Below are 15,312 nucleotides of genomic sequence, written 5' to 3'. Positions count from 1 at the left end.
GTATGGCTATTGTGATCAAAATGCCCATCGGGCGTGTGCTACGTATGCTGCTCGGTATCCTGGACGAAATCATCCAAGTGTCCGAACTGTTCGCCGGATAGTTACGATATTTAAGGAAACAGGAAGTGTTCAGCCACATGTGAAACATCAACCACGAGCTGTAACAAATGATGATGCCCAAGTGGGTGTTTTACCTGCTGTCGCGGCTAATCTGCACATCAGTAGCAGAGAAATTGCGCGAGAATCGGGAATCTCAAAAACGTCGGTGTTGAGAATGCCACATCGACATCGACTGCACCCGTACCATATTTCTATGCACCAGGAATTACATGGTGACGACTTCGAACATCGTGTACAGTACTGTCAATGGGCACAAGATAAATTACGGGACGATGACAGATTTTTGGCACGCGTTCTATTTAGCGACGAAGCGTCATTCACCAACAGCGGTAACGTAAACCGGCATAATATGCACTATTGGGCAACGGAAATTCCACGATGGCTGCGACAAGTGGAACATCAGCGACCTTGGCGGTTTAATGTATGGTGCGGCATTATGGGAGGAAGGATAATTGGCCCCCATATTATCGATGGCAATCTAAATGGTGCAGTGTATGCTGATTTCCTACGTAATGTTCTACCGTTGTTACTACAAGATGTTTCACTGCTTGACAGAATCGCGATGTACTTCCAACATGATCGATGTCCGGCACATAGCTCGCGTGCGGTTGAAGCGGTATTGAATAGCATATTTCATGACAGGTGGATTGGTCATCGAAGCAACATACCATGTCCCCCACGTTCACCGGATCTGACGTCCCCGAATTTCTTTCTGTGGTGAAAGTTGAAGGATCTTTGCTATCGTGATCCACCGACAACACCTGACAACATGCGTCAGCGCATTGTCAATGCATGTGCGAACATTACGGAAGGCGAACTACTCGCTGTTGAGAAGAATGTCGTTAAACGTATTGCCAAATGCATTGAGGTTGACGGACATCATTTTGAGCATTTATTGCATTGACGTGGTATTTACAGTTTACCACACTGTAACAGCATCCGTTCTCAGAAATGATAAGTTCACAAAGGTACATGTATCACATTGGAAAAATCGAATGAAATGTTCAAACGTACCTACGTTCTGTATTTTAATTTAAAAAACCTACCTGTTACCAGCTGTTCGTCTAAAATTGTGACCCATATGTTTTTGACTATAACAGCGCCATCTATCACAAAGCGAAAAAAGTGGTCCAACTAAAACAATCATATTTCTTTACGTACTACGCGAATATGTAATAAAAAATTGGAGTTCCGATTTAAAAAAAAACGCAGTTGATATCCGTTTGACCTATGGCAGCGCCATATAGCGGGCCAACCATAGCGCCATCTGGTTTCCCCCTTCTAGCTAGACAAGTTTCCGGCTTCTTAGTTTTTTCATTTGACACTTCGTGAGATATTTGGCCCAGTCACGATCAATGGACCACCCTGTATAATGCATGTAAGTGAGCAGAAGGTGAAACAAGCAGTGAGAGGAAACGTTTTGTATGGAAGCCAGCGTGGGCAGATGCAGAGGCCGCACCACGGGAGACACCACGAAAAGCGTCCTACCGCGGGCGTCAGCGACCGGACAGGTGAAGCATACTGCAGAGCAAGTAACAGGCCACCAGAAGAAGGGCAGAAAGAAGCTTTCGAAAAGTGCGTTTCACAATTCCAAATGGATACGCATAAAACCAGTGACACAGTTGACCACGTGAACAGCGAATGATACACATGTGAGCGGGCACAATACTCTTTCCTAGTTTGTTTCCTCCGATTTCTACGCAGTTCAGTGGTAGGGTACGTACCATTTGCAGTGTCCACAAAATAAGAGGAACGCTCCTATTGGTTTAAAAAAGCCGTGACGTGGAGAACGAAAGAACCTAGGTGGGTAGACGAAAAAGATGAGAGTGAAATTTTCAAGGATTCTTCTCTGAACTGGCGTCAAGTGGAGAACGTGGCACATAACGCTCTGTACGACGCAGAGACGAAATTTGAGTGAACATTGCGTTCAGTGCTGCTGACATTCAGCTAGATATTAGCTGTAGCATCGTTGAGCTCCCACCGTGGAGAAAAGAAGTAGCCAGTTATTTAATTGTCCTTGCAAGGACGGAGAAGGCATTTTAATATACACGATGCTCCAGCCGTGCGCGTGCATAAGGCCATATTCAAAGATTAGGGATGAGCGCGTGTTTTCTCGCATAACGAGAAACGTGGAGTTTCTCATACTACTGTGTCCGCCCAGTCTGAAATTCGTGAACTGCTCAGCTACGTGGCTGAAACCCTCCGCCACCCACTGGCGAGTGCTGCTACTCTCACAGGGACTGCCTCTGATGAGGAGACCACAGCATGGGAAGAAACTTGATTTCCTAGAATCCTCGCTCAGTAGATGAGACGTTAAAATATGTGATCACGTGTCTCGGCTTATCCCTAAATACTTGATGGTTTCCGAGAAAACAATGGTCAAAGTTGTAGAGGTACTTTGTTTACCTTTTATCGAGTACGTAGCTCAACACCAGCGATGTTAGACTGGCTGTCGTCGCAGCTACACATTTTTGCTCTCCGTGTTCGGAAACTGATTATTAATTCTGCTTTTGTTTTCCATTCATCTACCCAATTCTGTAGAAGGGTACTACTCGACTGTTTTGTAATGTGTGAAAAAATAACATTATCCTTATTCGTCTACTGATCGTATGTCTGGTGCATGAATTAAAAGGAAAAGGAACAACAGATGAATAAGGCAATTAATTTAAATTGTTTTCGGTGTAGTTCCTGTAGAGTCTTAATTCAGAATCTACTCCAAGCGCAAGTTTTCGATAAAGTGGTCCATTATGTGTGGTTTGCCGAGTAATTATTTCCAACACGGAAAATCTTCATTTATATTAATGACGTTTCTTCACATGCGAAGAAATATCAGTGTGGCAAATCTGCCTTCATGCATTGCTCGTGTTGTTTGGAATTTCTGTGTTTCGAATGTTTCTACAGTCGAAACCAGCCAACGGAATGAACCAAATCTTCCTGAAGAATAACCTTAAATATAAAATATGATAATTAGTATAAGAATTGATATAAGAATTTAATATAACAATATGAGAATTTAAAAATGACTATATCACTTGTAATTGCACAATTAATATAGTGCCCTCATATCTCCTAATTTGATAAGAAACATGGATACATAAATGGAAAAGGTAAAATAAGAACTGTAATCGGGTTTCGAACACAGGGTGCAAAAGCGACAAACTGCGACGGTAGCTGTTGTGCTACCATTTCGACTGAGACAATCGCCACCTAAGAGGCATGTAAAGTACATCGAAAACTTTCACCTATTTCTCGGAAACTGTAGAATATTTACGGATAATCCGAGACATGTGTTCAGTTACGTAGGGTCCTCTTCCACTGAGCGAGGTTTATTGGAAATCGGGTGATGGCACTTGCCATATTCTACTTGGGAGTCCAACTTAACATGCCGGCACTCACACTTAGTTGACACATACGACCTCTGGCCCAGTTGCACCTCTCTCCTGTCACTACTAAATGCATGCGGAAAGCCGTCTCTTTTTTTTTATAAGATCGGTGTTCAACTATTTCTGGTACTACTCCTACAATTCGAAAATGTGCGAACTGATTTCATTTTCAGAAAAAAGAAATATATAGCCATAATAGCACTTTCATTTTTAATTACATCCAGTTACACAGGTAAGATTGACGGTGGTTCAAATGGCTCTAAGCACTATGAGACTTAACATCTGAGGTCATCAGTCCCATAGACTTAGAACTGCTTAATCCTAACTAACCTAAGGACATCAGACATATCCATGCCCGAGGCAGGATTCGAACCTGCGACTGTAGCAGCAGCGCGGTTCCCGACTGAAGCGCCTAGAACCGCTCGGCCACAGCGGCCGGCATTGACTATGGATAGAGAGCCCTTACAAAGTTTTAAACCCTTCCTGCCTCATATATGTTGCTTTATGAATTTTCAGTGCGGTTTACGATCTGTCTCGTCACCATGAGGGATTCTGAAATGACCTATTTCAGTCAGACAACTAACCAACCACTACACACGGCGGCAGGCAGTTACAAGATTAACGACGGAACCTCACACTTCTTGAATCAATGACTCACTTCCCCTGGCTGGAAAAATACCCCGGACCTTTTTTCTGCTGCTATTGTCCAATAGTCCGAATTTTCTGCCGTTTTGACTACAGTAGTGCAATTACTTTGCTGTTAAATGTATAAGTTTCTGAACGTGTTAGAGTGCTTCGACTATTTTTTGGAATCTACCTGATGGCTTCGGTAAGTTCTTCTTTTCGTAACCAACTGAAAAATAGAAATCTGAAGGGCGTGAACTAAAATAGCTGTATCTTGAGAAGAACACTATTATACGGGCATTAATAATAATAATAACACGTACAGATTAATAAGATCTATTTCTCCATAGTCAAAATAAAGCTTTTCCCACCTGTTAGACAGCCAGTTGACCTACGTTACATCACCTGTCACAGGATTGACTACTACGTAATGAAGAGGCTGGAACAAGTGACTGTAATCCACAACGTTTTCGTGGCACAGATAAAGGAATGTTTGAGAGACATGCACTTCATACACCATTCAGTGCTCGTATTTCACATTTCTACTCCCAGCATTCTGGTATTCGGTAAAATAATAATTCAGGCAATATTAACCATTTCTGTGGGTTACCTGATTTATTTGACGATTTTTACAGTTTTTCTCACACTGATCTGTGAGAGGATCTTGGCACAGGTCCCGAACTCTAATATCGGTCCGGCACACAGATTCAATCTACCATCAAGCCTCATGTCAGCGCACACTTCACTGCAGAGTGAAGGTTTAGTTACCTACAAATAATATAGAATAGTTCACCTAAAACAAACATATGGCATCGTCGTTCACGACGATAAACCTGTAACGTTGATTATTCTTTATGTGGCTCCTATTCAACTTAAACGAAACATTTAAGAGTTAGGACTCACAGACAGTTGGAAATATTGTGTGTTGAAAATGCCCAGTGCTTGCGGTCGTCGATATTTGCAGCACATTCTAATCCTGTAGCATTTAAACAAAAGCTGCGCGTTGTACAACAGAGCTCGGCTATGTGTTTTTCCCTTTATTTTATCTCAATGGAGAGGCTGTTTATGTCCCACTGGCGTTTAAAATGCTGTCAGGCATTGTGTCACGGTCTATTTGTTCCACTTTTATGCTACTTGTATAGCGATAAGTATTCAATTAAAAGTCCTGCAGTTACACTTGAATGTCTGTGTGTGGTCAACTACTATATTTAGGATGTTTGAAATTTTGTACCTCTCACGTAATTTGCCAATCAGTCGTAATATTTTAATTAAGTGAATTTTAAAATTTTCTCGATGGCCATCCTGCTACTTTATGGAAACAGGTGTTAAATAAAATCCCATACGCTGCCCAATTTCCACACATCCCAGCTACAGGCATTTTCATAGATGCTGTGTACTATGATTCGGTGGGAAACATATCTCCATTAATCTTCAGCATCACGAAAATTGATAATTTCAATATTATTTACCTTCATGTTATTTTAAAACTAGTTGAAGGGCAGTTTTAAATTATCTCGCAGATGAAGCCAAAATTATCGCGGTGGTATCTATTTGCACCCATTTCAAATTATGTTCCCTGGAACAATATTCATCCAGAACTATGGTTCCGCCTTAAAACACGAGTCGTAAAGCTACCCTCCTACACCTAATTATACTTTTTGTACTCGAACGTGGCGTGCTCACAGAGAGTAGTGGAGAGGAGTAGCTATTTCTTACCATGTCACCTTATGCATTCAAGGTTTCTGATATTTTTGGGAACAGCGATCTTGTAATCTGTATGAAATCAGTGAAAAAAACAGTCTAGATCACGATGGTCATTTTAATAAATTACTGATCGTCATCTAGACTTTCTTCACTAATTTTATACGCTCTACTGATAATTCTCGAGAAATACTTTAAGCATACTAATCACTTTTTAAGTAATCCCGGGTTACACTGAAGTAAGAACAGTATATCTAAAGCCTGTCCTTTTACATTGCAATCAATGTGCTCCAGATGCACGTTAAATTAGAACAATATCTTGAAGAATAACAACTCGCAAATATTCGTTCTGTCTTACAAATTACGGCAGTGAAATGAGAAATCCACTATGCTCTCTGACATGAAATCACATGTAGACGAATAATGACATTGCCCTAAGTGGGCGCCAGCATGTAGTGAATTGGGAATTCTTCTCTGCTATCTGACATGAAATGGCATGTAGATGAGTAATAAGACTAAGGGATTTGTGTGTGAATTTAACAGATTGCTTAGACGTTGGTGCAACGCGTCAACTAGAAGCTGTGCGGCGCGCTTCGGCTACTCGCATGGTCACACACGCCTTTGTTTCGAGTCCCAGGTACGGTCTCCAAGTTGTCTGCACCTTGTGGGTTGCTTGATCAAGGTTGCGATGTCACGGTATCGGAAGGCGGATATTGGCGATGAAAGAGTCACCCTGTCCTCCTGCTACCGCTCTGTCTCACCAACTGTCTCTTCCATCCTCATTCACCTCTCTGGCCAACGATTTCTCGGAATTTTCCTCCTCCCGACGATGTCATTGGCTGACCAAATTTACAGCGCCCCCCCATGATTGTTCGCCGTTTCATAACCACGTCTCTCCATGCAGCGTGGAAATTTCCTGCCTTGCATGGGCTGGTGTATAACTCGGGAATTGGCGTCTTCCTCAAGATTTCACCAGCGCTGGTGGCACACTATTTCGACGTTTTTGTGCATTCCGAAGTTGTAGTGAGAGCAGCCAAATAACACTTCTCTGCAACCGTTATCTCTGCGTGAAGCCTAGAAAGACTAATGTCTGTGTCTGCTGAGGTCCGTAATTTATAAGGAACGTTGTAATTATCAGGGAAACATCGTTTTGAGCAGGAGAATTTCTTTCACAGGCGTACCTGTGCGAATACTTGGAGCTTTCTGTACATCCTTCCCAGTGACTGTGGGGTGCCGGAATTATCGACACTTGCTTGCTTTCTAGGGTGTGTAAAACGGCTCCTGCCATGCCAGAAGAATTCACATGCGTTTGCGGTGTGCATACTTCTCATTGTCCGCCAGCCTCTTCTCAATGTGTCCATTCTTAAGTGAGGTGAGAGCACCATCCCGCCAACCACCCTTGTGTCTGCAGGTTGGCTCTTGTCTCAGCGCCTCCTGCCTGCTTTCTCTTGGGCTGCTGGCAATACGATTCGCGGAAGGCGGCTTCCCAGCAGAGGTATCACATTCCTTCGAACATTCTGTTTATTTGCTTCATTCCAAAAATGTGCAATAGTCGTGTTTTAACACTAATGTCCTTTGTAGACCTGAGATGATGAGGATGGAAATGATAGAGTAAGCCGGCCGCAGTGGCCGAGCGGTTCTAGGCGCTACAGTCTGGAACCGGGCAACCGCTACGGTCGCAGGTTAGAATCCTGCCTCGGGGTTTAAGTAGTTACATGTTCTAGGGGACTGATGACCTTAGAAGTTAAGTTCCATAGTGCTCAGAACCATTTTTTCGATAGAGTAAATTATGAAGTTGAAGCGTAATATCCAAAATGCATATTGTGAATCATTATTTTCCATTTTGACTGTGGGTGGTTTTCCTGCACGCTTTGCCATAATAGACAACAGTTCCACTTAACTGAGTGATACCCGATAAGACGTCTACGTGCTATCGTAGCTGTGGTATGACTATCAAGATTTGTTCTGCACTATCTAGCTGCTATTAATATCAATTATGAGGGTACGAACGTAAGGAAAACACAACACCCAGTCCCTGAGCAGAGAAAATCCCCGACCTGGGTTGGAGTAGAACTTTGCCCTCCACACTTAGCAGTCCGCAGCGCTGATCGTGCCACTACCAAGGCGGACGCTTATACTATTGGTAGCGGCACTACAGCGTCCTCAACTCGAAAATGCGTGGGCACAGCCTATCAAAGAGAGGTACTGCCGAGTCACCGTATGATGTAGTGTGAGGAGGGTTATGTGAGAGGCGTTCAATGAATTCGAAAGTAAAGTTCTATGTACCGACTTCGCAGTAAATCCTAAGAAATTTTGGTCTCATGTCAAAGTGGTAGGTCGATCAAAACAAAATGTCCAGACACTCTGTGACCAAAATGGTACTGAAACAGAGGATGACTGACTAAAGGCCGAAATACTAAATGTCTTTTTCCAAAGCTGTTTCACAGAGGAAGACTGCACTGTAGTTCCTTCTCTAGATTGTCGCACAGATGACAAAATGGTAGATATCGAAAAGGATGACAGAGGGATAGAAGAACAATTAAACTCGCTCAAAATAGGAAAGGCCGCTGTACTTGATGGGAAACCGGTTCGATTTTACACAGAGTACGCGAAGGAACTTGCCCCCCTTCTTGCAGCGGTGTAACGTAGGTCTTTAGAAGAGCGTAGCGTTCCAAAGGATTGGAAAAGGGCACAGGCCATCCCCGTTATCAAGGAGGGACATCGAACAGATGCGCAGAACTATATCTCTAGCTTCGATCAGTTGTAGAGTTTGGAACACGTACTATATTCGAGTATGATGACTTTTCTGGAGACTAGAAATCTACACTGTAGGAATCAGCATGGGTTACGAAAAAGACGATCGTGTGAAACCCAGCTCGTGCTATTCGTCCTCGAGACTCAGAGGGCCATAGACACGGGTTCACAGGTAGATGCCGTGTTTCTCGACTTCCGCAAGGTGTTCGACCACAGTCGTTTAATGAACAAAGTAAGAGCATATGGACTATCAGACCAATTGTGTGATTGCATTGAAGAGTTCCTAGATAACAGAACGCAGCATGTCATTCTCAATGGAGAGAAGTCTTCCGAAGTAAAACTGATTTGAGGTGTGCCGCAGGGGAGTGTCGTAGGACCGTTGCTATTCACAATATACATAAATGACCTTGTGAATAACATCGGAAGTTCACTGAGGCTGTTTGCGGATGATGCTGTAGTATATCAAGAGGTTGTAACAATGGAAAATTGTACTGAAATGCAGGAGGATCTGCAACGAATTGACGCATGGTGCAGGGAATGGCAATTGAATCTTAATGTAGACAAGTGTGATGTGCTGCGAATACATAGAAGAAAAGATCGTTTATCAATTAGGTAGAATACAGCAGGTCAGCAACTGGAAGCAGTTAATTCCATAAATTATCTGTGAGTAGGCATTAGGAGTGATTTAAAATGGAATGATCATATAAAGTTGATCGTCGGTAAAGCAGATGCCAGACTGAGATTCATTGGAAGAGTCCTAAGGAAATGCAATCCGAAAACAAAAGAAGTAGCTTACAGTACCCTTGTTTACCCACTGCTTGAATATTGCTCAGCAGTGTGGGATCCGTATCAGGTAGAGTTGATAGAGGTGATAGAGAAGATCCAACGCAGGGCAGCGCGCTTCGTTACAGGATCATTTAGTAATCGCGAAAGCGTTACGGAGATGATAGGTAAACTCCAGTGGAAGACTCTGCAGGAGAGACGCTCAGTAGCTCGGTACGGGCTTTTGTTGAAGTTTCGAGAACGTACCTTCACCGAGGAGTCAAGCAGTATATTGCTCCCTCCTACGTATATCTCGCGAGGAGACCATGAGGACAAAATTAGAGAGATTAGAGCCGACACAGAGGCATACCGACAATCTTTATTTCCACGAGGCTGGAATAGAAGGGAGAACTGATAGAGTTGCTGAAAGTACCCCCCGCCACACACCGTCAGCTGGCTTGCGGAGATGTAGATGTAGATGTAGATGATTCAGTATATCTACCAGCTTCGATTTCAATACCTGTGCAGCATAGTATCCTGTCGAGGTGTTAAACACATCATTATAGCATTTGTTTCCTGATGGGAAGGAAATCAGAGCACTATAAGTAGTTAATGTATATATTGGCCCCGACATCTTGGTAGATGATTGTTGCAGTGTCTGTGTGTTTATGGGTTGCATTTTTTCATGTGAATTGTCAAGCCAATGGCAGCATGGCATCTCTTGCCACAATTGTCACAAGTGTATCTGGGTGCTGAGGCAGGAGCAGTGGTAGCATTGCGAAGCTTTTTCTGCCTTAATCTGTTTAACAAGCCTTCATCATGCTTCGACATTCCAGATGATATGTCATCACGCCACTCTGGTCTCATGCTAGTCCGTGCCTCCCATCTGTAGCCGGCCGAAGTGGCCGTGCGGTTAAAGGCGCTGCAGTCTGGAACCGCAAGACCGCTACGGTCGCAGGTTCGAATCCTGCCTCGGGCATGGATGTTTGTGATGTCCTTAGGTTAGTTAGGTTTAACTAGTTCTAAGTTCTAGGGGACTAATGACCTCAGCAGTTGAGTCCCATAGTGCTCAGAGCCTCCAATCTGTTTGTGTCGATTCTAAAGCTGTCCATATCTCGTTTACAGGAGTCCTTGAACCTCAATACAGGACGTCCTACAGGTCTTTTGGCTATAGAGATCTCTCCAAGCATCACCTCACGTGGTAATCTGTCAGGATCCATACGGTGGACGTGTCCCAGCCAGCGGAGTCGTCTCTGCTTCAAGATAGCTGAAATACTGTTCCAGTTAGTTTTAAATAGCACTGCTTCATTGGTCACTCGGTCCTTCTACATTACTCCGAGGATGGATCTCAGGCACCGCATGTGGAAAGCATTAAGGCGACGTTCTTGTTTGGCATAGGTAGTCCATGTTTCCAATGCATACAAAAGGATGCTGAGGACGCAAGTTTGATATACAAGAATTTTGGTGGTCAAAGAGAGTTAGTTTTTTTCCAAACACGTGTAGAGAGTTTGCCAAAAGTTGTCGCAGCTCTTCCAATGCGAGCATCAATTTCCTTGTCAACAGACATGTTTGATTCTATAGTAGACCCAAGATTGCAGAAGTTATCTACGACTTGCAGAGTAGTGCCATCTACTGTGATATTCGGCTTTGTGTGAAACCTCCCCTTAGAACAATTATACATGACTGTGCTTAAACTGCCATACAATATTTTTTTAGCGCAATGCAATCTGACTTTCAGTAATCCCTACAACAGAAAGGCCCTGACTAAATTAACCTATACGTTTCACAAATCACTTACCTCACAAAAATCTTCGTTGCTCGAACTACTGCAATATAGCGAGCGCCACTACTGCCAGCTAAAAAAAAAAAAAAATCAACTACGGAAGGCACTAACTACTGATAGGCATAGTTAGCAAGTGAAAGATTTTAATAGAGGACAAACAATGTATTTACCTTAATAGTCATAATATTTATAGCAGTTCATGACATCCAGTCTTACAAATTTCAAAACTCCGCCATTTCTCTCCCCACATCCACCACTGCTGGCGGCTGACCTCCAACTGCGCAACGCTACGCGCTGTTCACATCCAGCTGCCGCTGCCCAACACTACAATGGCTGACAACAACGCAAACTAGCCACAGACTACACACAGCACAGCCAGTGATTTTCATACAGAGCGCTACGTAACGTTGCCAATAAGAAAACATAAACAGCCTACTTACATGTGTTAGCATGCTGCACCATAATTACGGTCTTACTGCTATTTACACTCATCGAGAATAGGTTGCATGCGTGACTAAATCTTTATACTCGCTCTTGCAGCTCTTCTGCGGAGTTCGCGACAACTGCAGCATCATCAGCATATAGGAGTTCGTGAGCGACCATCTCGTAGCGCTTTGTCTTACTCTTCAGAAGACTCACATTGAAAAGCCTTCCATCTTTCCTTGTATGCAGATGTACTCCAACATTGCAATTCTCGAAAGCCACTTGGAGCACATCCGAGAGGAAAATTCCAAAAAGTGTAGGTGCCAACATACAGCCTTGTCTTACGCCACAGTTCATAATGAATGGTTTAGAAGTACTACCATCGAAGATTGCAGAGCCACGCATATTGTCGTGAAAAGATCTTATTAAAGACAGAAAAGTTGGGGGACATCCAATTTTTTCCAATATGGTGTAGAGTCCCTCCCTACTGACGGTGTAAAAGGCTTTGTTGAGGTCAACAATAGCCACATATATTGGCAATCTGTGTTCACGGCAGTTCTCTTGTAGTTGGCGCAAGGTGAATATCATGTCACTTGTGGATCTGCAAATTCGAAATTCACACTGTGACTGAGGGTAGATCCGAGCAGCCAAGATTTCCAGTCTCTTCAGGATTATCCTTGCATACGCCTTTCCAGCAATGCTCAGGAGAGATATTCCTCTATAGTTGTTACAATTACGTCTGTCGCCTTTTCCCCTATAGATTGTTTCTATATTTGCATCTCGCATGTCTTGAGGTACTGTGCCTTGTTCCCAGCACTGCAGTAGGATTTGATACAATATCGGCAAAACGCAATCAAGTTTGATTATGTCTGCTGGTAAGTTATCACGGCCTGTACTCTTGCCTAGCTTTTGACTTTTAAGTGCAAGTTTTAATTCGTCAACGGTGGGAGGATCATCAAGCTCAGACATAACTGGTTAAGTTGGTAAAGTACCCAAAGCTTCTGAAGAAATGTTGACCTCTTCTGAGTATAGTTTAGCATAGTGCTGCACCCGTCTGTCTAGCTGCTGGTTTTTATTGTTGATTGGGTCTCCTTGTAGATCTTTTATTGCAGTGAACTTCCTGCTTGTTGGTCCAATGGCCTTTTTGATGCCTTGATACATGCCACTATAATCTCCTTTGTCTCGGCAGATCTGAATAGTTTTACAAAGGTTGGTCCAATATCTATTTGCGCAATGGCTAGAAACTCGTTGCAGATCTGCTTTGCAGGCCTTGTGTTCAGCTATTGCTCGTTGTTCTTTAGGATTATTCATAACTTGTATATGAGCATTAGGTTTCTTGTCTAGCCGGCCGAAGTGGCCGTGCGGTTAAAGGCGCTGCAGACTGGAACCGCAAGACCGCTACGGTCGCAGGTTCGAATCCGGCCTCGGGCATGGATGTTTGTGATGTCCTCAGGTTAGTTAGGTTTAACTAGTTCTAAATTCTAGGGGACTAATGACCTCAGCAGTTGAGTCCCATAGTGCTCAGAGCCATTTTTTTCTTGTCTATATATGGACGCAACTCACTTTCACATTCAGTAAACCAGTCGTTTTGAGTCCTACAATGCTTTCCAAATGTTGCGATAGCTGTCTGCATAATATCTTTTTTTAGTTAGATGCCACATATTTTCGGCGCGCTGTGCAGTTATAAATTATGTATAGCGCATCATCTTGAATGTCTTTGGTGTTGATCTTCACTCTTCGACAAACGATCTCAGCTGAGTGAATCTTCTTTGGTGTGACCCGTGATTTGGTCATAACTAAAGAGTGATCAGTATCACAGTCAGCACTGTGATATGTGCGGGAATTAAGGTCATGACGTAGGTCGCTTCTTCTGGGTGTGATGAAGTCGAGCTGATGCCAATGGCCTGAACGTGGGTGTTTCCATGTTACTTTGTGCACGTCTCTGTTCTGGAAGTAGGTGTTAGTGATGCAGAGAGAAAGAGAGGTGCAAAGTTCCAGCAGCCGCTGATCGTTCTCATTCATATTTCCAATGCCGTATGGGCCAATGCAGTCGGTCCAGTTGTTCCGCTTATTTCCAACCCTGGCATCAAAGTCTTCCAGTAACATGAGTTTATCTGATCCACGAACATTCTTCAGGCATTACCGCAGGTCTTCATAGAACATGTCTTTGACTTCAGGTGGCGCTTTCATAGTGGGAGAATATGCATAGATTAATGCGACGGGGCCTGATGTTGTCCTTAATCTCAGAGTTGTTAATCGTTCAGACATAGATTTTGGTTGTTCGCAGCAGCTGAGAAGACTGTTCCGCACTGCAAAGCCAACTCCGTGTTCACGTCTTTCTCCAATTTCTCTCCCTTTCCAGAAAAAGGTGTAATTATCTTCACGCAGGCTGCCTTCCCCAGAGAGACGAGTTTCCAATTATGCAGCCACATCAACGCGAAGACGCAGGAGTTCTCTGTCAATTATAGCTGTTTTTCTGACTATTGGGGCAGCATCTGTAGGAGTGTCATATCCGGGTAACATAGTTCTGACATTCCAGGTGGCAAATCGTGTATTGAATAGTTGGTTTTGCTCATATGAGTCACTTTATTGTTGTTTTTTCCAAGTGCCTTCCATCTTTCCTAATATGCAGATGCACTCCAACATTGCAATTCTCGAAAGCCACTTGGAGCACATCCGAGAGGAAAATTCCAAAAAGTGTAGGTGCCAACATACAGCCTTGTCTTACGCTACAGTTCATAATGAATGGTTTATATGTACTGCCATCGAATATTACAGAGCCATGCATATTGTCGTGAAAAGATATTATTAGAGACAGAAAAGTAGGGGGACATCCAATTTTTCCTTATATGGTGTAGAGGAGCTCCCTACTGACGGCTTCAAAGGCTTTGTTGAGGTCAACGATAGCCACATATGTTGGCACTCTGTGTTCACGGCAGTTCTCTTGTAGTTGGCGCAAGGTGAATATCATGTCACTTGTGGATCTGCCAGTTCGAAATCCACACTGTGACTCAGGGTAGATCCGAGCAGCCAAGGTTTCCAGTCTCTTCAGGATTATCCTTGCACCTTGTATCAAGCACTGCGAGATGCTTGCTGCTCCATACACCCGTAGAAGCGCAAGGTGGGGCAGGGACTGGTACCTTACTGGCTGGGGGCTGCCCAGCTTGAGGCGGGCGGTAACCAGTCAGTTAGCCGCAAAGTAGTTAATATAGAGTAATAAACTGCCATAATGTTGAATGCAAGCATGTGAACGAGCTTATATTGTATTTTACATGTGCCGTATGTCAGTTTGTGGGATAGAGGTCCATGTCTGTTGCACTTGGTGGGTCAATACAGGGACGATTAATGCTGGTTGGGAATGACCCTGGAGTTATCGTCCAATGATGCTCGATTGGAGACAGATATGGTGATCGAACAGATCGAGATAACATGTCGACACCCTGTAGAGCATTTTGGTTGCAATAGCGGATATGAGCGAGCGTTATCCTGATGGAAAACAACCACTGGAATGCAGGTCACGAATGGAAGCACAAGGGATGTAGAAATTTTCAGGCTGGGTGTGTGGGATAACTGGGAGAATTCTCCTGCTGCCATATGAAATGGTAATACAGATCATAACTCAGTGTGTAGGTTCATTGTGTCTAACTCTCAGACAGTCGGGTCGCAGATCTGCGACTGGTGTCCTACTAACCAACACAATGCCATCATTGGCACCGATGCACAAAAAGCTTTTATCAGAAAACACAACTTACCTCCAACCCG

The sequence above is a fragment of the Schistocerca serialis genome, chromosome 6 (assembly GCF_023864345.2).
Source record: "Schistocerca serialis cubense isolate TAMUIC-IGC-003099 chromosome 6, iqSchSeri2.2, whole genome shotgun sequence".
Taxonomy (NCBI): domain Eukaryota; kingdom Metazoa; phylum Arthropoda; class Insecta; order Orthoptera; family Acrididae; genus Schistocerca; species Schistocerca serialis.
This window is presented reverse-complemented; position numbering follows the sequence as displayed.